Raw genomic sequence first — 27,534 nt, 5'->3', positions numbered from 1 at the left:
TCTGCTTCATAGTAAGCAGTATCAGTGTCATAGGAAATGTAGAACATGACTGAGCAAGAAGGGGAAGATATTACTATTCCAGGATTGTGAAAATGATCTTCAACATTTTAATTCTGAAAGTTGCGGAAATGCCAAATGACGGGATTGGCTTACAAGAAATCCAAGAGTTATAAATGGGTCTGACAAGATTTGGCCTTGTGGAAACTTGTGGTAGAGAGCAAGAAGTCATTTATTGCATGTAACATGTTTTTAAAAACGATGGAGATTTTCTTTCAGAAAGTGGCGGGCTGAAAGTAATAACAGCACAAAAGAGTGTAAGCTGTTCATAGGACATACTTTGACGTCATGGAAAGTAAGTTAACTTTAAGGAGTTCTGAATTCTGATTTCTTATGTTGTATGGGTTTTTTAAACACAATCATTTTGATTGTGTTTTTTTTTCCCCGCTGTTATATGATGAATACCTTCAAGTCACTGTTTTTAGTGAATTTTGATACATTCTGAGAACAGCAAAAATAAACCATTTAACATGTATAATTAATTCTGTACTGTTTGCATTTATGATGTATATATAGAACTGTGTAGGAGGCATGGAGAAGGTGAGGCTTCTGTAAGTGTCAAAGTTGTTGCATGCAGTGCTGCACTTCTGCGTATTCATTCATATGCTAGACTACATCTGCACAATGAGATACCTAAGCAAAGGAAACACAAGTGATGTGATTGTGAAATGAGCAAAATAAATTGCACGTATTTCAATTACATCACCTGTGTTTCCTATCATTACGAATCACATTGTGCAGATCAAGATTAGGTCTGTCCAGGGAAACATAGGAGGTTTGGACTTTGTTCAAGAGTGCAGTGGACATGACTCACTTCATTGGTAGACCTTCACATGTATTATGTCCTCTATTCTCTTCAACAACTCGAAATTTCATCTGCAACCCTGAGTAGGCCTCACCTCAAACAAACCTCTGGATAGGACACATCTTATTGGCATCCTGAAGCAATTATTTAAAATTTTAGTGTCTTGAGACACTTTTCTGAGACAACAGCAATGCAAAAGATGCACCATGTTTTAAGATAGGCCTCACTTCATCTGCATCAAGATACTGTTAGTTTAAAATGTATATCTTTAGGACTGTGTAGGGGGCCTGGAGAAGCAGAAGCTTCTGTAAGTGTCAAAGTTGTTGAAAAACTGTTTGTCCTTCAATCTTTTCCCTTGTCTTTTGTAATTTTTAAATACATGTTTTAATATTTTTGAAATGTTTGTTCTCTCTTTCACAGATTGAAAGTATAAAAACAAAAAGTGAGTAATTTAACGACAATTATAAGGTAAATGCTTTGTACTCTTTTCGTTACATTTCTATCACATTCACCTACTATTAGTTCCACTGCTTCATTTCTTTAACCCTCAGTTTCCTGCCTTTGCTACTTCCCTCATTCCTTTCTCTATTACCTACTTACTCAACTTCTTCCACTCTTTTTCTCAGTCCCTCTCTTCTCATAGTTCCTCACTCTTGTTCACTCACTCCGTCTCTATTACTCTTAGTGTCTTTGACTGATCACTCTATCACTACTTGTTCATAATGCTTTCTCTGTGTAGTTGAAGCACACTAAGGGGCATATTATGAATACAGCCAATAAAATTATTGCTCTTTTTATTGGCAGAAAACTGGTGCAAAAGTGGTTTTAGCGGCAGTTTTCTGCCGCAAAAGCAGCTTTAGCGACACATTTCTGCCAATAAAAGCTGCAAAACTTTTATTGCCTATGTTGATGATATGGCTCTATGTTACTTACATTTCTTTGCTGTTTCAATTAATCTTTTTCTGTTATTTTTTGTTTTCTGTTTTCTATTTTTTCTCTCTGTTATTCCTCATGTTTTAATCTTATTTTGAACATTCACTCACATTCTCCAAGAAACTCTTCTTTGTTAATGTTATACTCTCTTTTTTTTTCTTTCACTTCGTTATCTATTTTGTTTTTCACAATTATACCCTCTTCCGTCTTTTCTTCGGTAAATAGATCTATTAAACAGTATCTCTTCTTTACTCCCTATAGCTGTCTTTCTTTTAACATCACTCTCTGTTTACTTTCCTTATACTTACTCTTTTTTTTTTTTTTTTTTTTTTTGGGTTAGCTCCCGGTCCGCGTACCGGGAAGCTAACCCGGGAGCGAACCAAAAGAAATAGAGCTTGCCAGAGTGCTAAACATTCTAGCAATTTTTTTTGAAAGGGAAGGTAGTTCTGAAAAGAACTTTTTTTTAAATATTTTTGTTGTTTTATATTTTTTTTTTATTTTTTTTTTTTTTTGTTTTTTTTGTATTTTTTGAACGATTTTATATTTTTTTTGGTTTTTTTGGGGGGGGGGGACAACAAAAACCAGGCGTTGAAAAGGGCTCAACAGGAGCAAAAAAAAAATTACTGGGGGCGGTTAGGGCAATCATGGTGTTCATACGCCAGGTTGAGTGCATTGATGCTCATGTTGCCACACGCTAACAACGCACGACAGTGCATACAAGAGTGTATCATGTGGCCAAAATGTTCTTGTATATTTGGCACAGTTTCCCGTGCCTCTTCTGGTGTTAATGAAATTGGTAATCTTGGTCTGGCCACAGGAGTTGGTCTTGGATTGTCCTGCATATCCCTTATTTCCGCCCGGCTGTAATTTAGTGGATGCTTCCTTGTCATGTGCCTGTGCATTGTGTGATTTCCATAACTATATTTCTTGTCCGTCCCTCTTGATAATTGTTCTTTGCATATGCGGCAGGTGACATACCTCGCATTGACTTTTTTTTGGCCACGAGGGATCGAATAAAACTGCCAGATGAAACTGGCTTTCTTTCTGGAAACCCGGGGCACCTCTTCTAAGAACTGTGGTTCTTCTCCCTCCTCATCCATTTCTTCATCTTCCTCCTCAGTGTTGGTAATGACCTGGGGAGGTGGTCCTCTCTTCCCATGAGGAGGTGGAGGTGGTGGTGGGGGTGCACCAGCTGAAGCTACCAATGAAGCCATTTCTCATATAGTAGTAAAGGTCTTCCTCTCACAATGATGAAAGTCAGAGTGAGGAAAGAAGGAGGGGTTTTCATCATTTGGGAAAAACAATACTTCTCAACCAATGAAAAGTGTTATTTTTAGGTCACCTGACCTAGCCTTACATCATTATGAAACCAAAAGTGAAATGAACCAATGAAAAGTGTTATTAACAAGTCACATGACCTGTTATGCTTACGTTACGCGCTCCGGTCCGCGCCCCAGATAGCTTCCGAGTCGCTGCGCTTCGCGCCTCGGTCCGTGCCCCGGGGCACTTCCGGGTGCGCTAACGCGGTACGTCACAAGACGCATTACGCGGCAACGCGATACGTCGCGCTTTCGCGACGCGCCGCGGATCGCTTCCGGGGAGCTGCGTTTCGCGCCTCGGTCCGCGCCCCGGGGCACTTCCGGGTGCGCTAACGCAGTACGTCATAAGACGCATTACGCGGCAACGCGATACCGTCACTATGTTGATTTCTTACCGGTTCGCGGACCGGGTCGCGGCATTAAATTGAGCTAACGGGAAGCTTCCCGGTTCGCGGACCGGGAGCGAAACAAAAAAAATATTTAAAAAAAATTATTAATAAACATATAAAATATATTTTTGGATTTAAAGAAGAATACATTTTACAGCTATAGATATTAGCTTTTAAAAAACCAATGAAATTCACTGAAAAAACCATAGGTTATAGACCATATATAGTTAGGAATTAGCATTTACAAAACCTTATTTTACTCACACAAAACCATTGAAATTCCATATATAGTTAGTTGTACTAACTATATATCGCGCACCCGCAATCCACTGCTGATCATGTCACATATTACATCATTCATGACATGGTCAGTGACATCACTGATGACATCACTGATGACATCTCAAATGACATCACTGATGACATCACTGATGACATCTCAAATGACATAACTGATGACATCACTGATGACATCACTGATGACATCTCAAATGACATCACTGATGACATCTCAAATGACATCACTGATGACATCACTGATGACATCTCATTTGACATTACTGATCACATCACTGATGACATCATTCATGTGATAATACGATGAACCTCTTCAGACTCTAATATAACCTTATATACACTCAGTGAAAACAGACACTCACAGACTGTCACTCATCCATGGAGTTACTCACAAACCTAGTCAGTCATGCAAAGAATCAATCACACCTCCATTTCCTCAACTATACAGTTATACACACCTTACTTATTGAAACATATACTAACACATATTTACTCACTTATACAATCCTGGATACAAGTTCACAATGATCCATACAGCCACTCACACATTCACTGGCTCTTATGCACAGTTATTTATACATGTCAACTCTCACATGTACTGTGTTTTACATATGTACTTACTTTGACATGTAGCACTGAGATATCCATTCACTCACCAATGCACTCATGCACACAGTCAACCGCCCATACAGATGTTTCCACATGCACTTTTGAACCCATACACCTAGTGAATCAACTGCTCACACATCTATGCAGAGAGTCATACACCTCCCAGCCACCCATAAACACTCTCAGTCTCCCATACAATTACTTGGGCAACCAATTAATGACCCATATAGTTAATCATATAGCTACTGATCAACACATGCAGCAGTTTACAGAACAACAGACATAATGATGCACAAATTAAGACAGTTTAGTCACTAACCCATGCACTCAGTGAGACACATTTAATCACTCACTCATACAGTCAGTCATGCACCTACTAAATCCTTTGTTCAGACACTTATACATCCACTCATTCTTCAATATGTAAGACATATTTTAACTTTACAGAAACATACAGTCACTGGATGTTGTCATCAGTGATGTCATCAGTGATGTCATTTGAGATGTCATCAGTGATGTCATCAGTGATGTCATTTGAGATGTCATCAGTGATGTCATCAGTGATGTCACTGACCATGTCATGAATGATGTAATATGTGACATGATCAGCAGTGGATTGCCGGTGCGCGATATATAGTTAGTACAACTAACTATATATGGAATTTCAATGGTTTTGTGTGAGTAAAATAAGGTTTTTTAAATGCTAATTCATAACTATATATGGTGTATAACCTATGGTTTTTTCAGTGAATTTTCAAGGTTTTGTAAATGCTAATTCCTAACTATATATGGTCTATAACCTATGGTTTTTTCAGTGAATATATATATATATATATATATATATCCGTTAAGGGTAGTGAGCGCTATATAAATGTAAACTAAACCGATATGAAAGCGGGTTGTGCTGCTTGGGTTGTAATTGTAAACAATTGTGCGTAGACCAAAGGGGTTGTTTGTTAGTACCAGGAAAAAACAGCTCTAGAGAAGATACACTACTCTATGTGTCAGGAAAGTAACTTCTTGAATGTTACGTACTCAGTAGAAAGTACATTCTACTCGCTTTCTATCTTGCAAAGCTAGGCACTGGTTGCTAAATTGTGTCATATTCTCTTCAGAGAAGACAGGATTTACGCTGATGTCATTGCCGGAAGCACACGAGTAACAGTAAAAAATTGGCAAAAGAGGAAAAAAATTAACTAAAATGCATTTAATTTGGCATGAGTCTATCTAATCATATTGAACTACAAACATAAGCCGTTAGATGTCTTGAATCTATTTTGATTTCTGCATCCCAAGTAGAAGCATCAGATTTGTTGAGATCTGGGGATGCATTGTCAACAACCACGTCATTGTTTTGTCAGCGCAGTTTGTAAGTCCAACCGTCCCCATACACGAATTGTACTCAAATTGCAACGCAAAACGTGTGTAAACACTGTGTTTTGTTTGTTGTGCGAGTAGAGTACATGGGATCCCATTCCAATGCATGTCACATGGCACGAGTCAGCGAGGCTCTGCAGGTTGGAGTAAAAATAACACACGCACAATCTAACTAGAGTTCATGATCACTACCTCTAAAATAAGGGTGCCGTGTTTAATGTACAACCTATTGAAATATTTCATATTCCACAGTAGAAAATAAAACATCATGTGCTAGTGCTATGAAGTGGTTTCTGTTGCAAGCTAGCGCTTTATAAAACACTAAAAAAATACATGTGTGTTAGTTAGACATTCTGGGGATTACCTGTAGATAACTTTACACTGTTGGGCTCCCTTTCAGAGAACATTCCAAAGTATCCCCCTTGACACTTCCGCTTACCTTTGGCACATGTGCTAATGCTGTTTCCAAAAGGTTATGTGAACTGCTGTCTTACACAACCTATGTTTAGCAGCGCACACAGCATGAATGGCTTAAATGCTCAGAGGATATATTTAACACAACATAAACACGGGAAACAAAAACATTCAGCATCGCAATGCAGAAAAGAAGGCTGTGCAATGGGGTATGAAATATATACATTTTAATTTACCTTTATTACATCGTGTCACCTGAAATACAAAGTATTGCAATTTATATATTGAATAGCTTGTAAGGCATATGATTTCACTTTTTGAAGCTGTACTGTTTTTAGAGCTAATGTCTAGGAAAGCTGGAATGAGCTTTTCAGCAGCTTATCAAAGCTGATAGGTTTTGAATCCGACCAGTGGAAACTGGAGGTTTTCTAACTGAAAAGGGCCAGTTCTAGGCGCCGCACAGCTTTTACTCCTGTTCTTTTAGTTGCCCTCCCGCCGCTTCATCCAACTGTTGCCGTTACGGTCTGTGTCAATGTTCCTTGGACCAGTCCTTCAGAGCCCTCTGCAGGGCCTTTGGGTCAGTGAAGATGTGGGAGCGTCCTTGTCTATTAACCCGGAGTCTCGCAGGATACAACATGGCATAGTCGATGCCGAGGTCACGGAGCTGCTTCTTCATGGGCACAAATTGACAGCGCGCTTTCTGCACCCAGATAGTGAAGTCCGGGAAGAGGGAAATTGTGGAACCCTCTCAAATTAAAAGTGCGGTTCCCCCTAGCCAGTTTCAGCGCAGCATCTCTGTCACGATAGTTAAGAAGTTTAGCAATGACCAGCCAAGGAGCCGCTCCCAGAGGCGGGCATTGTCCCAGGGAATGGTGGGCCCTTTCCACCACAAACATAGCAGAAAAAATACCATCTCCAAGCAGGGTGTCAAGTAGTTTCTCAATGAATTGTTCCATGTTGCCAGTTGGGGTGGTCTCCGGCAGGCTGGTAATTCTAAGATTGCACCGCCGAGAGTGCTCTTCGAAGTCCTCAGTTTTGTCCTGTAAATCCTGTAGCACTCTGCCGAGCTGTTTGTGTTCCGTATCAAGGGTGGTGTGCGCTTCTTCCACTTCCATTATCCTGCGCTCTGACATGTCCAGCCTTTCATCTAGCTTATCAAGTCTTTTGGCCATTCGATCCATCCTGTAGGACAGTGCATCCATCTTAGTGCCCAATGCTGAGATACTACTCAGCAGGCTTTTCTCCATGGCCACCAGCATACTCCGGATATCAGGGTTCCACTCCTCAGCAGAAGGCCCCTGCATTTTGGCAGTGTCTTCAGTGGAAGCGTCCCGGGATTTCGATTTTTTTTTTATGCTCGAATGACCACTTTGGTTGCTCTTTGTCCACTCTGCCCATTCTCGCAACAAGTCGCTACCAGCTTGTGGGCTGCCGAAATTCCGCCGCTCTGGGGGTCAGTTACTATATATGACGTGGTAGTCAGCCACGTGTCGGGCCACCACCAGGCAGTGCGCAAGTATACATTAGGACAGGGAGGAACAGTGATCGGGGCAATGCGGTACACCCACTCGTCAACGCGTGCTCAAGCCAGTAAAGTCAAGCCACAGTGCACATACCGCACACCTGTGTGATGACGCCGAAAACCTGCATCCAGGAGGTCACAACAGGAGAAGCTTCATCAAATAACAGTGACCGCCACAGTCCGGCCTGCCACAAGCACTCGTCCCACAGGCAATATCAGCATCCTAGTACTCTGTAGGACAGGCTCCTCAGTGGGTGCAAGGAGGACCAATAGGAGGCTGCAGGCCGCAAATCTACACGTAAGACCGCTAGAGCAGCCAGGAATCTGCCGGTTCAGGCGACGTCCTCCAAAGCAGAAAACACTAGCAGGAGTCCTGCAGCCATAGGTCTTCCTCAGGTGCCCAGGCGCGCCACAGCACCAGTCTTGCAGTGTCCCTCCTTCAGGCGCCTATACCAATGCGCTGCTCAACCTGCATGATGTGGCCCGCCCAAACAAGCCTCTCACCTGGCAGCAGCTCGAAGCACCGGTGTTATGAGGCTACAAAATGGTGGACCCAAGCAACCGAGCTCTCCAGAGCTCCCAGGGACCCAAAAGCGTGTCAGTCAGGGGTGCGTCAATGCAGGCCGTCAACCCACCGCACCAGCATCAGTCCCACGAGCCAAAGAGGTCGGTATGGCAGCGCGGGCATTACGGCACGAGCCACCGCTCCCACCAGCTGCAGCGCTCTAGCACAGCTCCGGATAGCGCAACCTCCACTGCTGCCGTGCGGTGCGACTCCAGGGAGTAAGGGACGCGATGGCCGCAGAGTCTTATCTGTAGCTGCTGGCTCAAGCGCGAACCTGGCCACAGAACGCGTTGTGTGCGGCCTGGGTCTCCGTACGCTAGAGCCTCCGGGCACGCACTGCTACCCAGCTCCACCATAGTCCGGGGTTCGAGGAGTGGGAGATCGGCACTTGGCAGGTCGACGTATCTCCGTCAGCACAGGGCTCACTGGGGTCGGAATAGGGGCTTTATATTCCAGTGGTCCTCCGGTGGTAGAAAATTGCACTTTGATGCGCCCAGAATCATATAGTCGCCGGTTAATTGAAGGATATGGTTGAAGGATATGGTGACGGTGTTTCGGAGCTCACAGCTCAGGTAGCCATTTTGGTTGCAAGCAAGCTCCGCCCCCCTTTAATTTATGTCTGGCTTCAGCTAGCTATGTATCCTTTATTATTTGCGACCCCCAAGAGCAATTTCTCTTTTCTACAGCAGTATTGACTGCTGTTGGAGCTCAGCTATGCATATTGCACAATTTTCTGCTTGTAAGGCCATATGTGCCACCATCTAAACCTGCATTATTGCCTTAAAAGTGCCCCAAACTGCAAAGATTGATGCTGTATCTTTATTCAGCTGAACAACTCCTCAATACAAACTTTTGTGCTTGTTAATTACTCCTGCTTGGCATGATCCAATTTTAATACCAACCAGTGAGTGGTCAAAAAATGAGTTGGTCCAAACTTCTGAACCTACACATTTAAGAGAGAGGGAAATAGCTATCCAAGAGGCTAACTGTAAACGGCTTGAGTAACCAGTATATTGTGAGATTCACAGATGGCCACTACGCCAGGGATCAACAATTGATAATGCTGCTTCATCATATCCAACACCTTTTTCAGTTGTTTTTTGGGTTTATTGGATGTGTCCCAGGCTAAATCATGAATAATTTTAAAATCTCCTCCTAAAATTATCGGGCCAACCGCTCCCATCGCCATTTTGTTAATCTCAGTAATTACATTTGCATCGTCAGCTATGGCAGCATAGAAATTCACCAAATTGATAGGGTTGCCATTGACACTAACTGTAAGCCAACTACCATTTAGATCTCTATGAACTTGGGCTATTTTTCAATCAACCCCTTTGCCCTGATAAACTGCTACCCCCCCCTAACCGCCAACCCTGTAGAAACAAAATAAGCCTTAGGATAATGTTGATGAATACAACGTTTTTGTAGATTGTTTTTAAGGTGAGTACCGTGAAGAAATAACACTTGTGGAGAAAAGGATGTTAACCATCTGATCAGACCCCCAAACTTTTGCTTGTTAGACATTCCATTGACTTTGCGCAAAATAATTCTAGTGTTAAAAACCATAGTCTAAATTACCAACTCTGCATTGAGCCCTTCCTTAGTAAGAAATTCATGAAGATAAATTCACTGCTGTCATTCTGCTCTTTTTTTGCTAGATGTACCTGATCTGTGACGAGCTTGTCAGATATGGAGGCAATACTTAGAATCCATATATTACTTACTTTATAATGGCCCAACAGACAGATGTTTGTGTCTAACGTGACATGTATTATACTCTATCATATCTTGGCAGTCCCACTATGTTGTTTATTCCACCTCTCTTTGTGTCTTCCTTTTCCTTACTAAAACAGATTGTAACTATTATTGTGATATTTGGTGAGTAGTCCTAGGGCTATTTTTACACTTCCACGCTCACTCTTTTATGTACTAGTATGGAAGTTTGAAATGTTCTTCATTACATGAGTTTTCTATTTTTGTTTTGACTTGATCGATTTGATTACATTTATCGTCTCTGGTGGGCATGTAAAGGTTTAAACAAAAAAAATGTTCTTGTGACTTTCATCCTAGTTATAATACGTGAGGAGTTTTCAATTAATTTCTGACTGCTTGTGGTTCACTAATCTGAAAGAAACAGTTTGTTATAGATTCCTTACCTTAGAATTACCCCAAAGCATCAGACTGGATCGGGAGGACATTTTTTCATCAGCAGTACCCATGCGCGTCGGAAGGTGGTGTCGGTCGACTCTGCGCTCGTCGTCAGCGTTGTGCTTGCCGAGAGGAAGTTGCAGTAGCTATTTAGACGCCGCCCTCGCACTCTGATCAGTTCTTTTTTTTCCGCGACAGCAAGCACAGATCCAGAGAGCACTGTACCTCTAGTCATTTTTTGACTGACTTTTTCCTCGGCTTTTGTCAAATTCATCTTTTGAGTCTATTGACTCCTGGTGCATGAGGGATGCCTGGATTCAAGGCCTGCGGTTCCTGTAACCGACCGATGTAGGTAATGGACCTGCACCGCCTGAGCCTCTTTTGCTTGGAACGTGACCACAACCCAAGTCGTGCTCCGACTACCAGACCATGGCTCCGAAGTTTTTGTGGCAACGGTCCCGAAAGCTACTCGAGGCCCGGCAGTCGGCCACCATTCTTCATCTAAGTCTTCACACTCGGGGTCAGGTAAGTCGAAGCACAAGAAGAAGTTGACGAAGCATCGTCACTCTTTGACTTCTCCCCGTACGTCGGCTGACTCGACGAGAGATGCGGGTGCTGCCGCTCCCGTGGCCCCCCGTGCGGAGACCACTGGGTCGACTTTGGGGTTCCCTCCCTTTCCGGGACCCGATGCAACCACTGCCCAGCTTCGGAGTTTCCACGAAGTGATGCATGCCATCGACGGGTACTTTTGTGCCCTTGTTCTACCCTGGCTCTTTGAGACTAGATTGGCAGCCAGATGAAATTGCGGAGGACTGGGAGGGGTCTGGGGACCCTTTGACTGACCAGTTGACCTATGACCTAGACTGGAGAGAGGAACTGGGGGAAGCCAGTGGTCTAGATACCTCACCAGACCATGGCATGTTGTCTCCTCCTACCGTGGCTACGGAGGAGGGATCGTCCTACGCAGTGGTGTTGCTTAGGGTGGCTGAGGCTCTCCACCTCGAGCTCCCTAGGGTGGCAGTTAGGACTAACCTCCTGACATAGGTCCTTCAACCGGCAGCAAGCTCTTCAGGGCCCTTGCAGCCATTTAATGAAGCCCCCATGGACATTCTTTTGGGCACCTGGTCCAGGCCCAACACAGGGTCTCCTGTGACAGGATGATTTCCAGACGCCACTGCCAGGCCCCGGGTGACCCCACTTTCATCTCCCAACACCCCACCCCTGAAAGCTTGGTGGTCCAAGCTTCTACTCTCAAAGGCACATCCCCTAACGCACCAGCCAATAGGGAATCCAAAAAGCTGGACCACCTTGGAAAGAAAATGTTTTCTTCTGCCAGCTTGGAACAGCGGTTGGTAAACACAGCATGTCTTTTTGGCAGGTATACCCACTCTGTGTGGGATACGGTGGCGCAAATGCTGCCCCAGTGTCCGGAGGAGGCCCGGGCTGTTCTCTCCCATGCAGTCGCCGAGGAGAGAGACACAGCGAAGTTTACCATCCGATGTGGACGGGATACCGCAGACGCATTAGGCAGGACGATTTCCACGCCAGTAGCCCTTCGACGCTACGCCTGGTTGCGGTCGACTGGTTTTTCTGGGGATGTCCAATCCACCCTTATGGACATACCTTTTGATGGGCGTTGCCTGTTTGGCGACACGACCAACAACACGTTAGAGCGCTTGAGGACTCTTGAGCTACGGCCATGTCCTTGGTCCTCACCATTACCTGCACTGCACAGTCTGCCTTTTTCCCCTTTTGTGGCTACAGAAGGGGAGCCCCACCATGTCACACTCAGGGCCACAGGCTGGCGCTAGCTGTTCAGCCTCTGCTCGGCTGGGGACGTGGGAACCAGCGATGTGGTTCTGGGGGCCAGCGGGTGGGCCAGTCCACCACAGCCCCCTCTGCAGCAGCCTCCAAACCCTCCTAGTCCAACCTTTCAGGGCCACCTAACGCCATCACCTTCCCCACTGGTGCACCATCACATTAGTCAGGTGGGTTTTGCAAATAGTCTGTAGGGGCTACTCCTTTCCCTTGGAGACTACCCCCATCTATGCCACCGCAGTACAATCGCATGTCGGAGGATCATCTGGACCTTCTCCAACAGGAAGTTTCAGCACTCTTGGCCAATGGACCCATCAAGCGTGTTCCTGCACCAGAAGTAGGTCGTGGTTGCTAATCCCACTACTTTATGGTGCCCAAGAAGGACAAAGGCCTGCGTCCTATCTTGGATCTCAGGAACGTCAGCCGCTTCCTCCGGAAGAAGTTCAAAATGTTGACGCTCGCTCAGGTCTTCTCTTCCCTCGACCCTGGTGACTGGATGGTAGCATTGGACTTGCAGGATGCCTATTTTCACATCCCCATCCTGCCTGCCCATCGGCGCTACCTGTGGTTCACGGTAGGCCACGAGCACTTTCAGTTAACAGTGCTCCGCTTTGGCCTTATCAACACCACTCGGGTGTTCAAGAAAGTGATGGTGGTGGTCGCACCTCATCTGCGCAGATCAGGGGTTCCAGTCTTCACCTATCTCGAAGACTGGATATTGAATGCCGGCTCACCCAAGGCAGTTGTCACTCACCTCCAGACCACGGCCGACCTCTAGCATTTGCTGGGGTTTTCCATCAACGTGCAGTCACACCTGAGTCCTTCCCAGAAGCTCCCCTTCATTGGAGCGGTTCTGAACACAACGCAGTTTCAGGTTTATCCTCCCGAACAGCGAGTCTGGGAAATTCGGGTTATGATTCCAATCTTTCAGCCTCTATCCCGGGTTTCGGTCAATATGACTCTCAGTCTGCTGGGTCTGTTGGCCTCCTGTGGACCATGCCAGATGGCATATGCAGGCTCTGCAGTGGGACCTGAAGTTCCAGTGGGCACAACATCAGCGGAATCTGTTCAATTTTGTCCAGATCTCGGAGGGCGCTGCCCACCAATTGGTGGCTTACGAACCAGGATTGGGTCGACGGCAGATCCCTCTCCCTTCCTTAACCAGAGTTCTCAGTGGTGACTGATGTATCGCTTCTGGGATGGGGCAGCCACATGGGCGAGGCAGAGATCAGAGGCCTCTGGTCTCTGGCGGAGTCCGGACTCCCCATCAACCTTCTGGAGCTTTGGCATTTTGTCTTGCACTCAAGGCATTCCTTCCCTCTGTCTGATGAAGAGTAGTGCAGGTGTTCACGAAACACCACTGACATGTGGTACTGCAACAGACAGTGGATGGGGGTCGTGGACCCTATGTCAGGAGGCCCTGCCAGGTTCTCTGAACGCCAGGGCAGACAAACTTAGCTGCAGATGCATTATGAATCACAAATGGCATCACCACTCGGAGGTGGTGCAAGGTCTCTTTCGTCAGTGGGGTGAGCCTTGGTTAGATCTATTCACCACTGGAGAGAACGCGCGTTATCAGCAGTTCTGCACGTTGGAATTTCCAACGCGCCATTCGCTAGGCGACGCTTTTCGTTGCGAGTGGAGTTGCGGTCTTCTCAACCCCTTTCCGCCTATACCACTTCTGCCCAGAGTGCTGAAGAAGATCAAGCCCGACCGGGCACAAGTCATTCTTGTGGCTCCGGATTGGGCACGAAGAGTCTGGTATCCCGAGCTGCTCAAAATGGCCATCGATCCTCCCATCAGACTGCCTGTTCGCGAGGATCTTCTGTCACAGCAGCGGGGGATGGTTCTCCACCCGAACCTATCCAGCCTCCAACTCCTTGCTTGGAGATTGAGCGGCGGCAGTTGACGTTGTTTGACTTGCCTCCCGAAGTCTGCCATGTTATCTTGGCAACCTAATGGTTGAATAAATGGAATGTAAATCACATTGTGCACAAAACAATTTAACATTTTATTTTATATAAAGAATTGAGCATTTGCTTTTTGTTCGTTAGACTTGTTTTAACTCCATCCATTGGGGATAACTATTAAATACATTTTTTCCTATATGAGATGGTTTTAATACACTTTTTGTTATAATTTTTGCACTCTGCCCCTCACTCATTTTTAACATTGGAGTGAAGAACACCTCACGTTCCTCTCCTGAGGGAGAGGTGTTGCCCACATAGTGTTCCTTTTGGGCACTGTGTGTAAGAGGGAACCCAATGATGAAGCATATCACCCAAGTGGTGAGTGAGGGTTCTTGTCTTTAAAAAGCAAATGCCCCATTCTTTATATAAAATAAAATGTTAAATTGTTTTGTGCACACTGTGATATACATTCCATTTATTCAACCATTAGGTTACCTGTTGTGAGTATTATATTGTGGAGTGGTACCATGGATGGCTATAATTTCTCCAATAGAGACCTTGTTGTGAGATACCATGTTATCTTAGCAGCCAGGCGTCCCTCCACTAGGACGGTATATGCCTACAGATGGAACCCATTTGTGGCATGGTGCACAACAAAGGCTGTGGATCCCGTTTCCCGTTTTTGGCCCAGCAGGGCTCTGCTCTGGGCACTCTAAAGTGCTACATCTAGGCCATTTCAGCCGTCCTTGGCAGGGCTCGAAAAATCATTAAAAATGCACTAGACCTGCAGGTCTAGTAACCTACAAATCTCCTCGACCTAAATGAAATGCACTTGACCTCTGACAAGATTTAAAAGCATTTTTATTGCTTATTGCTTATTTACTTTGTGGGCAATAAAGATGCCTTTAAATCTTGCTATCTTGTCACATTTCCTCTGCTTTCAGAGGCAAAGGTCAAGTGTCAGTTTGTATTCCTACTCGCCAGAAAGGGCAAGTACAACCTAAAAATAGCTGGTCCTGAATTAATCTGACTCGCAAATGCGAGCGATCAAGTACATTTTTTTAGCCCTGCTTACGCTACCTGATCAGCCTTCTCTTTTCAAGCCCCAGTTGTAAATAGATTCCTAAAGGGCATTACTCATCTTTTCCCTCCTGTTCCCTTCGTAATGCCTCAGTGGGACTTGAATTCGGTTCTTACCTACCTAATGTGCGCTCCCTTTGAGCTGCTACATAACTGTCCGGTCAGACTTCTCACTTTCAAAACTGCCTTTCTGGTGGCCATTACCTCTGCACGCAGGCTGAGTGAGCTACAAGCTCTTTCTTCCAAGCCTCCCTTTTTGGCTGTCCATCCGGACAAGGTCATCCCGAGAACTAGACCTTCCTTTCTTCCCAAGGTGGTTACTTCCTTCCACATTGGCAAAACCATCTCCTTGCCTACCTTGTGTCCGCCTCCGCATCCTTCAAAAGACAAAGAGAGGCTCCACCCTCTGGACCCAAAACTTGTGCTTTCCTTCTACCTGGATTGCACCAAACAATTCCGGGTGGACGACCAACTCTTTGACAGTTATGTGGGTGCTAAGAAAGGTCGGGCCTTGAACAAACACACCATCTCCAGGTGGGTTGTTCTGTGCATCAAAGCCTGCTACTCTTTGGCAAAGAAGAAGCCTCCAATGGGGCTGCTCGCCCATTCCACCGGGGCCACAGCAGCTACCACTGCTCTGGGACGAGGAGTCTCCCTAAATGACATCTGTCAGGCAGCTACTTGGGCATCGTTGCACATGTTCACCAAACACTACTGCCTAGGTAGCCAAGTCCGGAGAGACAGATTCTTTGGCCGTTCTGTTCACCAGGACTTTCTGGTGTGAACCTAGGGGCCTATTAGGATGCCGCCCGCCACCCTAGCGGTGTTGGGTCGCCAGTGGTGCGGTGGTCCAGCACCAGCAATTAGGATGCCACCGCCACGGGGGCAGTCCCCATCCACATCCTTGTGGCGGGCGGTGCACACAGCACCACCCGCCACATTGCTGGGGCTGCACACTGTGCATTTGCATGCACAACGTGGCAGGCACCACGCGTCATGCTTGCAAATGTAGAGGGTACCCCCATGTGCCCCCTCCACCCCCAACATCCTGGGGGCCCGCAACAGGCCCCCAACTGTGAAAACCACATGCCTTTTTCCACCACGGAAATGCTGCTTCCCGCTCCCATTACAATATGGATGTTGTATCTAGCAGATACCGCCACCATATTCAACCCTTTTCCGCCCGGTCAACCAGGTGGAAAAGCAGCGGACGGTCTTCCCGTCCACCACGGTACCCCCTGCCATCATAATATGGCGGGGGTAAATAGGAGACAGGTGGTGGATTATGTCGGGTGGATCGCCCCCACCATGCGGGCAGTGGCGATCCGCCCGATATCGTAATTGATCCCTTAGTTTGCAGACTCACCTCCGGGGTTGGTATTGCTGGGTTATCTGTTCTAAGGTAAGGAATTTATAACTAACTGTTTCTTGCAGATGAACAAGTTACTTAGCTTTGGTAACGATATATCTGTAAGAAACATAGGTTAGTTATAGATTCCTTACCGCCCACCCATCCTTCCTGTTCTGAGAACTGACTTCTAGAGTTAAGGACTTTCTTTCAGTGCCCTAGTTTTGTGCACCTGTGGTCAGTGTCTTGCAATGCTCGCGCTTCTGGCGTGGAAAGTCGTCTACCATACTGACGTAAGCGCGAAAGGGCGGCGTCTGAATACCTCCCACAACGTCATCCCGACAACGAACGGGGAGTCGACCGACGCCACCTTCAGACGCGCAAGGGTACTGCTGACGAAAAACGTTCAGGATCCAGTCTCATTCTTTTCTTTTTCACTTTTGATTGTGTTGTGATATATTACCTTATTGCTGATATCATACGTTCTCTATTACATTTTCATTTAATTTTGACTGTTATACTTATCTTTTGTATGCTTTTCTACTGTTATGATATGAATATGGGGAGTTTAAATCACCTTTGAAAAAGCCCTTGGTGTGCCATCCATATGGGCGAAACACGTAATAGCTGTTCTTTTCTTATTTGGCTTGAAATAAATATAGAAAAACACATATGACATTTGGATATCTGGACATCTATTCAAAAATTCCAATCATTAACATTAGGTACAACCGGTCTATCTCTTTCAGGCTGGTGAATCAATGGAGTGTAACCACCTAACAGGTTGTCCTGCCCGTGGATCATTAACTAGGGTCCTGTCCAGTTGTGTGTGAACCCCAGGAGCTTCACCGTCTTTATAACATAACTCTACAGAGTTCTCTAAGGGGCCCCAGAGTAGTTCCCAGGGTAAGTATTCCCAACCCCATGTTGAGAAAAATAGTTGGTTCCTGGCAGAGAAGTATGCAGGGAGGGGACCCTTGAGTGTTTTATATAAAATCAGAATAGTCACTTCAAGATGGATCCCAAGTGTCCCAAGCCGTCACAGCCCCACACCAATGGGTAGACACTGGGGATGGCAAGTGTAGCTCTTGGGGGGGAGTTGGTCCCAGTTAGTGGTGGGGAACCAGCTGAGATTACCCTAGTCTTCCTGGGTGAAAATGAGGTGGTCCAGAGAAACCTGATGCCTGATAACACTAGGAAGTACAGACAGTGGGTGACCCTCAATGGGAGAAGGATGGAGGCTCTGAGAAACACAGGAGCCAGCAAGACAACTGTCTGTTTTACTCAATGGCTCAGGGATGACCCTAATGTTCAGCCATTTAAATTTGAGAGTGGGAGAGGAAGGTTGCCCTGTACGCTGACGATATTTTGAGGATGTCAGCCAATCTGTTAACAGCTTTCCCTGTAGTGATCAGCCAGGCACAGGAGTTCGGTCTGGTCTCAGGTTATGAGAATAATGCTGCTAAAACAGAAATCATGGAGAGGAATCTCGAGGGGACACAGCACCAGCAACAGTATCAAATTAGCCCTAAAATGAGATACTTGGGGATTAATGTGGTTCAGGACATCACTAAGATTGCCAAGACCAATTTAGATGGGGTGGCCAAGGAGTATCGGAGGTTGCTGAAATCTTGGGCCCTGCTTCCACTATCCATCTTAGGCAGGGTCAACCTAGTTAAAATGTCAATACTCCCCAAGGTTACCTTTCTTTTTAACTGTATCCCCTTACACTTTGAAAAATCAGCTATTGATAAGCTACAGCGAGATATAAACTCATTTGTTTGGGAATACAAATCACCAAGAATAGCCTGGAAAAAGTTGAGGCGGAGGAGAGAGAAGGGTGGCCTTGCTTTGCCAGATCTTCAGTTCTATGCCTAGGCTTTCCAACTTACCCATTTGCGTATGCTGTTGAAAATGATGGTTAATAGCGATGCAGGGGTTATGTTTCTAGCTATACTTAGAGGTGCTAGCTTAGCTGAGGAGGGTTTCTTGTTTAAATTTGGGGATCCGAAATTTTTCAAAAAGTTTAAGTTGAAGGTCCTACAAGGATTTGCTAAAACCTGGGCGAAACTAAGGGGAGCAACTACACTTAGTTATTTTTCCAGCCTGTCGCCCCTGTGGGATTTACCTGGTACTCCAGGATGTTTAAGGGATAGGTTGGCAATACCTTTGAGAGATTCTGGGCTAGCGGTTTGGGAGATTTGGGAGATCTGGTTCCCAACGGCAAACCAAAACTTTAAGTTTCATGGGATCAACTTAAAGATAACGTCGGAAAACACCTCTGTAGGTTTAAATACCTCCAGTTGAAAAGCTGGGCCCAATCCAAACTAGATCATAGGAATTTTGTGGAGGAAGGCACTTTTTTAGAACATCAGTTGATGTCTAAGCCTTGTGGGAGAAGGAAGGTCTGATTTTGGTATCAAGCCATTGCAGACTCCGCGGATGGCTCGCTGAGGAACTGTGGGGGGGGCTCTTTACCTGCACAAAATTGTGTTCAACTTTGGCAGAGTTCGTGCAAGCTCTTATATGAGACTGTAAAGCCTGTGATTATGCTGCCTCAACACAGTTTGGACTTTGCCGTGTGTTTCCGACTTTACGGCAAGGATCCCCTAGCTCCTGGAGCTTGGTAGAAGAGCTATCTCAGTTGGTCCGTCATTAGCATCCAAGTAGACCTCTGACACCTGTAGGGCGGCTTTTACATCTAACTGCCCACCTTCTTCCAGCTTGCTGAGCATGGTATAGAGATCATGGGTGCATAGTAAAGTAAGATTGGTGGCGAATGAGGATAAAAAAAAAAAAAGACAACTGTCTGCTGTTATCTGGTGTCTGACAAGCAGGTAGTCCCTAATGTGGACCACCAAGTTGTTGCTGTAGACAACAGTGAGCTGCACATTGTTGGTGGCTTATGCTCCCTTTAAGTGGGACAGAGGGGTCTCAGGTTCTTTGAGGGTAGCTGTGAGTCCATCCATGCCTGCTGATTGTCTGCTGGGCAGCGACCTGGAGCATACTGCCTTGAAGGAGGTGAAGATCAGGTTGCACTTTAAGATGTTAGGATTGCCAGAGTAGGCGTTACTGGTGCACAGACAAAATATTAGGGGCTAGATGTAGGTAAATACTATTTACCTATTCTTAAATACCGATTCATACCGATTCTGTATTTAAGAATAGGTAAATAGTATGTAGGTAATTTTGCGGTAAATTTGACCGAATCTGTCAAATTCGGTATTTACCGAATCGGTATTTACCGATTCGGTAATTGCCATTCATTCCTATGGGCCTGGAGGGGAAAAAAATTGAAGGGTGGCAGACACCCTGTTGCACCCCTCAATTGTGTATGGGTGCACATGTTGCAGACATACATACCCTAAGGGCACGTATGTCTGCAACATGGCACTGTTGGAAAAGCAAAAAAGATGCTTTTTCAAAGGTTTTCATTATTTACCACCAATTTGTAGTTGGTGGTAAATAACGAATCCTTAACTGAGGAATGCACTAACTTGAGTGCTCCCTACATCCTGGATTCGGTAATTTACCGAATCGGTATGTTAAGAATTCGGTATTTTACCGAATCCTTAAATTACCGATTCGGTAAAATACCGAATCCTACAAAAATGCCACCTACATCTAAAAAGCCCAATACCGGTCGGTAACGGCCGAAATTTGGTAATTTCGGCCATTACCGACCGGTATTGGTCGACCTACATCTGGCCCTTAGTTTTTTTATTTCAACCTACCTTAATATTCTGTTTTAAATAAGAAATATTGTTTTTTTTAATATCGAAATTAGTAAAATCGATAGCAAAAATATCGATGTTAATAATATCGTTGCTTATGTTAGTGTTATGTATTTTAGAATGTATTTTATATGTGTGTACCACATGTTTTGTATTTTTTTATTAAATATATGTATTAATTGTGTAGAAGTTAGTAATTTTAAAAGTAAATTTTGCGTTTTAGTACCGTAGTGGGTTGTGGGTTTATAGGGGAATAGGGTGGGAAGTAATTTAATTATAGTAAATTAATTAATAATTTTTTGAAATTATTAATTATTTTTAATTAAATAAAGCACTTTAGTTCTGTAGCGGTTTGTGAGTTTATAGGGAAATAGGGTCGGAATTAATTACATTTTAATTAAGTATTTATACATTGTTATGTATTGGTATTGATAGTTAATTTATATTTATATTAATTGTATTAACTTTTTTATTGGAGTGCGTTGTGGGTTTATAGGAGAATAGGGTGGGAAGAAATTTAATTGTTAAAAAGTAATTATACATTTTTATTTATTGGTATTGATAATTAATTTGTTTTGAATTATTTATTAATCGGTAATTCATTTTTATTGATTGATAATTATATTAAATATATTAATGTTTTTATTGGAGCAGGTTGTGGATTTATAGGGGAATAGGGTGGGAAGTAAATTCATGATAATAAATGAATTAATAATTTATATTTTTTGGTAATGATTAATGTATTGTTTATTTATTATTAATTAGTAATACATGTTTATTAATTAATTAATCAATATATACATTGTGTTAATTTAGTTTAGGAGTGGGTTGGGTGTTTATAGGGGAATAGGGTGGGGAGTATTTCATTATAACTAATTTGTTATTAATATTTATTGATATTGATAATTGTATTGTTAATTAATTATTAATTATTAATTAAGTTTTATTTATTGATATTGGTAATTAATTTAGTGTTAATTAATTGGTGATACATTTTTATTAATTGATCATTATTTTAATTGTGTTCAATTTTATATGTAGTGGGTTGTTTGTTTATTGTCAAATAGGGTGGGAAGTAATTTCATGTTATTAAAGTAATTAGTAATTTTAATGTATTGGAATTTATGATTATTTTATTGTTAATTTATTAATGCATCATTATTTAATGTAAAAAATGATTTAATATATAAGTATGTTATTTTTAACCCCTACGCTATCCAACACTTTGCCTACTGTTGCACTCTCTGGTGTTGGAATAGCAAAATATAACCCCTACACTATCTAATACTTTCCCTACTGTTGCACTCTCTGGATTGGGAATAGTATTTTTTACCTCTACGCTATCCAACACTTTCCCTACTGTTGCACTCACTGGGGCAGAAATAGTCATTTTTACCCCTACGCGATCCACACTTTCCCTACTGTTGCACTCTCTGGAGTTGGAATAGTAATTTTAACCTTTTCGCTATCCAATACTTTCCCTACTGTTGCACTCTCAGGAGTGGGATTAGTAATGTTTATCCCTACCCTATCCAACACTTAACCTACTGTTGCACTCTGTGGAGTGGCAATAGCAATTTTTACCACAAGGCTATCCAACACTTTCCCTACTGTTACACTCTCTAGAGTTGGAATAGTAATTTTAACCGCTATCCAATATTTTTCTGTATTTTAGTTAATGTGTATAATTTATTTGATACAAAACACAGATCCACCCTCAGATAAATGTTGAGCCATGTCTTCCCAGACTACGCGTGTTTCCTACAGTGGTGGAAACACAGAGTTTTGTTAAAATATCCCTCACACACGAAAAGGGCCCTTGATGTCATGCTTCATCATAGGGGTCTTCCCGCCCCACTGAGGGACGGGGCGTGGCATGACCTACGACTACGTGGGAGCACTATTTTTCAAAAGACAAGACTATGGGACCGATTCTGATGCGGGTAGGAAATATTCCCGATCGAATCAGTTTGGAAATAATTTTCGACCAACTTGGTTCGGGAGAGTCCGACCTACCGAGTATGATGCATTCAGATGCTTCCAGATACGATTTGGTTGGACTCCCATTATTGATGGCAGCCTACGTTCCTAACAACATCGTAATCTGGCCCTCGGTCGGGAAGACATGTTCCCGTTTCAGAAGGAGCAAATGCTTTTAGGAGGCCTTCTTAACACATCATAATCGGGGCCCAAGGTGGGAATGCTTTCCTAACCGCTTTGGAATCAGGCCCTTTGTGTCATGTAGGAGTGTGAGTGGAAGGGTCAGGAGTGAATGAGAGAGTGAATGAAGAAATACCAGACTCTTTGGACTAGAAGACTTTATTATTCCTTTGAGCTGGTATCATTAAAAGTGGGGAAATGGGGTTGAAGGTATATTGCCTTAATGAGAAGTCCCTCCTATGTCTGTCAACATGTTTCAAAGCCCTCCCCTGGCTTCTTCTTTAGGACCTAGAGGCTCCCTTCTACACTCACCATATAATAAGGAGCGATGTCTATATGATATCTAACAATTAGTGTATATACATGTAGCATTAACTACGTGATAAGCATGCTAAATAACCATGCACAGTATACAGTACCTACATAGGTATACTATTTTGTAATCTGGAAGAAAAACGACATAGTATTAAAAAAGCAAGACATATTCATCATTCATCGCAATAGGTGGTGACCTGTAAACAAGGTGACATGTGATAATATATTCCTTATCTGTAAACAATGATGCCAAAGTTCATGAAGTGTCCTTCTGGTAAAAAATGACAGTACAAAAGAAAAACACACATTGAACAAAAAACACACACTCTATATCAAAAGGCTGGTATCGGGGAGGACAAAAGACGTTTAGTGCATCCTCAGAAACAGACAGTATTAATTAAATAAATGTTGTGCCAAGAGAGACAGCTATAATTAGTATTAAGGTTGTCTACATACTTGAACCCTAAGGGGATAATGCCCCATGAGCCTAAAAACGGGTGGGAAGAGTGCCTATAGTCACACACTGGGAATAAAAAATTGAAAGGTAGGTTGTTACGAAATTCCATTGATAGTAATTGGTATTCCTGCCGCCAAATCAGTATTCAATCATATGCACCTGTTGAAAGTATGCCGGAAGTAGTTCAGACAAACTACTTCCTGTCATGGGGCTCTCGGGAGTGTGACACAGAATAGACTGTAAACCTCGCTGGTGCCAAAGAAAGAGACTACTCTCTATTGCGGTCATTGCTGCCAAAAGTCAGTATTCAATCGTGTTCACCCGTTAAAAGTCCCCCGGAAGTAGTCCAGACTGAAGACTGCCAACCTTACTGGTGCCGAAGAAGAGAGACTGTTCACTATCTCAGTCAATGCTCACGCATTTAAACACATTAAAAATATTGTAGTTTTTTAATTTGTTATATTTATTTTTTATATTTTATATTATTTTTCAATGTGTATATATATATATGCATTTATAATTTATACAATGTTTTTAACAATTTATAAGTTATTAAAATAATTATTTATGAATATTATTAAGTAAGTATATATATTATATGCTGCGTAAACAAGAATCCCGATTGATTCTAATGATGGGAACTGAAACACCATGGGGCCATAACAAGGATGTTGAACTTTTTGTGCATTTATAAATATATGTAAATCTATATATTACATATTGGTGATGATAACATTAGTGTCTGCGAGATAACCTAAATGTGCTAAATTAACCTTAGTGATAAGTATGGATACAGAAACTATGAAACTGTGGTTTGCTTTAAAAGATATTTGTTTTACAATTAGCACTTAAGAGAACACATGTATATATTATAGATTTGAGATCTTCAGCAAACAGAGTATAAATACCTTCGAAGACTTTATAGATTTGTCATTGATGTGCACCTTGTCATGGTTGACCGTCTGACTAAGGTGAAGGTAATAATTGATCACAGCAGGTAGTACTCACCACAAGCACTTTATTTGAAAACTTTGCACTTTTTTATTCAACATGGACAATAAGGCCCTAAGGGATATGTATGGGCAGAGAGTGGATCAGCAAGATTTTGATTGCCAATGGAGAAGTTATTGCCAACAGCCATTAATACTCTCTATCAGAAGTGGGAATTAGTCATGGCACATGTTACTTTAGATGACAGCAGTGACACTTTAATTACGAATGATCATTATTATGTCTGAAATAATGTAACTTTTTATACAAGCATGTGACACTTTAATTAAAAATGTTCCTTAGTGAAGAAAGGATCTTATGAGCACATGTCACTTTAAACTATTGCACGTGACACTTTATTGGAAATCTACCATCAATAGAGAGGAGTAAATAACTCCTCCTTTATTTGTGCCTTGATCATCTTCGGTAATATTGGTAATATTTTATACAAACAGCTGCTTGGTGCTTTTTAGAATGAGAATCCTGGATCAGGGTAAAACACTATTGTCGAGATAGATAAAAAATAATAGTTGCCTCGCACATTTTCACTTTAGGATGGATTGTTGTAATATTATAATAACTATGAAAGTATATATTTATATTTATCATTAGATGCTTTTATCTATCAAATCAAAACATTTTTTTTTATCATGCATCAATTTTGACGTGTATTGAATATATGACATCCCTCCTTGTCATGTGACCCATGCTGGAATATTCAGTTCCACTAGACTTAAGTGCATTTCAGAATAAGAATTGCCTACCCATGAAACAAGGGATTTGTAACTTCATTGGTCCTTACTTGGTTTCCTGATTATATGAAATTGAATATGACAATAGGTGCACACAATTGAAGTTAACGATAATATATGTTATTTTAAAAACTAGCATGTATAAAAATAGGAAAACTGGATAACAATGTGAAACGGAGCGAAAAAAAGAGAAAAGGAAAGAAAAATAATTGACAAAAATAAGAGAAGAGAAATGAGTAATGAGGATGAAATGAGAGAAACAGGAAAAATAAATATATTTTATGTGTGTTTAAATGTATTGGAATGTTTTTCACTTTGGTGAAGTTCAATACTAATGGTGGAACCTATGTGCCAGAAGTTGCCAGAATTAGTAAGAAATATCGCTCTAGTGGTTACTCTGGGTCAAGGACACTGAAAAAGGACATGTAGCATAAGCAGCACAATGTCAAACTCACAGTGACCCAGTAGAAGGCAGAACGTCGAAACGACTATGAAATGTCAAATGGTCTATGCTAAAAATAAATAATAAAAAAGAGAAACTGACCTGAAGAGTGGACCGGTGTTTGTTTAAACGTTCCAGCCGGATTGCATGTTCTGGCAAAAGAACATTAATGGATGAATATTATATTTTATATGTATATGTTTTAATTTATTTTAGCATTATATGTATTATTTATTATTTGTAATAATAAATTAATATTTTTAACAGTTTCTTTACATTATATGAATTATTTAAAAAAATATATTTTTTTAACATTAAAAAAATAACGATATAGAACATAGAACTTCTTTTCTCTATATTTTGTACTTACCATGATGTAGATAGGATGTTGATATTTTTGACCTCGATATTTTTGTAATAGATATTTTGTCAATGATTCGGCGTTACTGACCACAATGTCCATGGCAGCCAGAAGGGTGATCAGAAGGACCTAGAGCCTGAAAGAATGGCCCAAGAGCCTGTCAGGAAAAGAAGGGGCAAGGAGCATCTCACTTCTGAAATTCCCGTTGTCCGGAAAGAGGCAGACCCAGAGGGGGATGCCCCATAACCTGCAAGGGAACATGACTGAACTAGGGAATCTGCCAGAGCTGACCCTTTGGCAGCAGGAAGGAGGCCCCACCAGGACGGAATTCTGCGCAGCACTGAAAGATTGCCCCACTCTTATGGGTCTTCGGAACCAGGCCGAGGACCAGGAATCTGCTAATGCCTCAGGATCTCACCTGTATAGTAAGCCTAAGGTTGCTGAGCCTGGGGCTGCCTATGTGCTGACGGTACCCCAGTGCCTCATAGCCTTCCTACTAGGTTTGGCTCATGATGTGCCTCTGGCAGGTCATTTGGGGCAGAACAAGCCAGTGGACACTCTTGTTACCCACTTTTATTGGCCCCAATGAGAAAGGCCTTAGATGCATTCTATAGGTCCTGTCAAACCTGCCATGCAAGTGGCAAATCTGGAGAGAGAAGCAAAGGCCCCCCTCCAACCATTTCCTGTCACGAGCACCCCTATTGAGATGGTGGGCATTGACATTGTCATTGTAGGGGCTCTGGATCCCACGACAGACATGGCAACAGGTTCATCCTGGTCTTGGTGGAGTATGCTACCCATTATCCATAAGCTAGCCCTGTGAGGATGGTGATTGTGCCCACCATGGCCAGGGCTCTAATGGGGCTCTTGAGCTGTGTGGATTTCACTTTAGAGGTGGCATCTAACTAGGGTACTAACTTCATGTCTTTGTACATGAAGGCCGTGTGGAAGGTGTGTGGTGTTGCCTACAAGTTCACCGCCCCTAACCTCACCCTGAGCAATGGATTGGTTGAAAGGTTCAACCATACCCTGAAGGGACACCCTCTTACCATGCTGTAGGAAAGTGCCACTTTTTGAATTGTTATCCCCCACTTTTTGCCTGACATCTGATGCAACCTGACTTGATGTGCCCAGGGCCTGTGTTCTTTCCCACAACTGTACCTTCGTATCCACAATAGATACAGTCCAGGCCACAGGCAAGCCCCTTGTAAAAGGTAACATGGGTACCAAGGGCACGCTGACAGAGGAAGGCCTCTAAGGGCAGCGGCACCTTTTGTGCCACCCTTGGTAATCCTGCACTGTAACAAACACACACACTGCCGCTGAATGCTGCGTGTTTCGGTGCAGAGAAAAGTGAAGAGTCAACATGGCACACATCCCTGTGTGCCATACCTACAATGCACTGCCTGAGGCTTTGGTAAGTAACCCAAGTGAGGTTACAGAGGCATGAGCCATGTACCCCTACAGTGTCTAAGTCCATCCTTGGACATTGTAAGTGTAATAAAGTCATAGAGAGTATATGATCTGGGAGTTGGCCATTGCGAACACCACAGCTCCATAATGGCTTTACTAACAAGCCTTTACAATGCAATGGTTTCGCCTTTGGAAAAGTTAGAGCTAGTGGCATTGTAAATGACAAATTTTGTATTTATGTGTTGGTTTTGAAAACAGATAAATAAATGTCATTGTCATTTACATTGCCATTAGCTTAATCTCTCGCAAATGTGAGACC

At 43.1% G+C, this 27,534-nt stretch overlaps 1 protein-coding gene across 4 annotated transcripts in view; it reads left to right on the top strand.

Moving 5' to 3' along the window:
* The window catches only part of LOC144827733 (sodium- and chloride-dependent neutral and basic amino acid transporter B(0+)-like), a 3,091,484-nt gene that overhangs the window by 1,205,572 nt on the left and 1,858,378 nt on the right, over window positions 1-27,534 (top strand). The gene's annotated exons all lie outside the window — the stretch shown is intronic.

This window comes from Lissotriton helveticus, chromosome 4_1 (genome assembly GCF_964261635.1).
Source record: "Lissotriton helveticus chromosome 4_1, aLisHel1.1, whole genome shotgun sequence".
In the NCBI taxonomy this organism is placed as follows: domain Eukaryota; kingdom Metazoa; phylum Chordata; class Amphibia; order Caudata; family Salamandridae; genus Lissotriton; species Lissotriton helveticus.
This window is presented reverse-complemented; position numbering and strand designations above follow the sequence as displayed.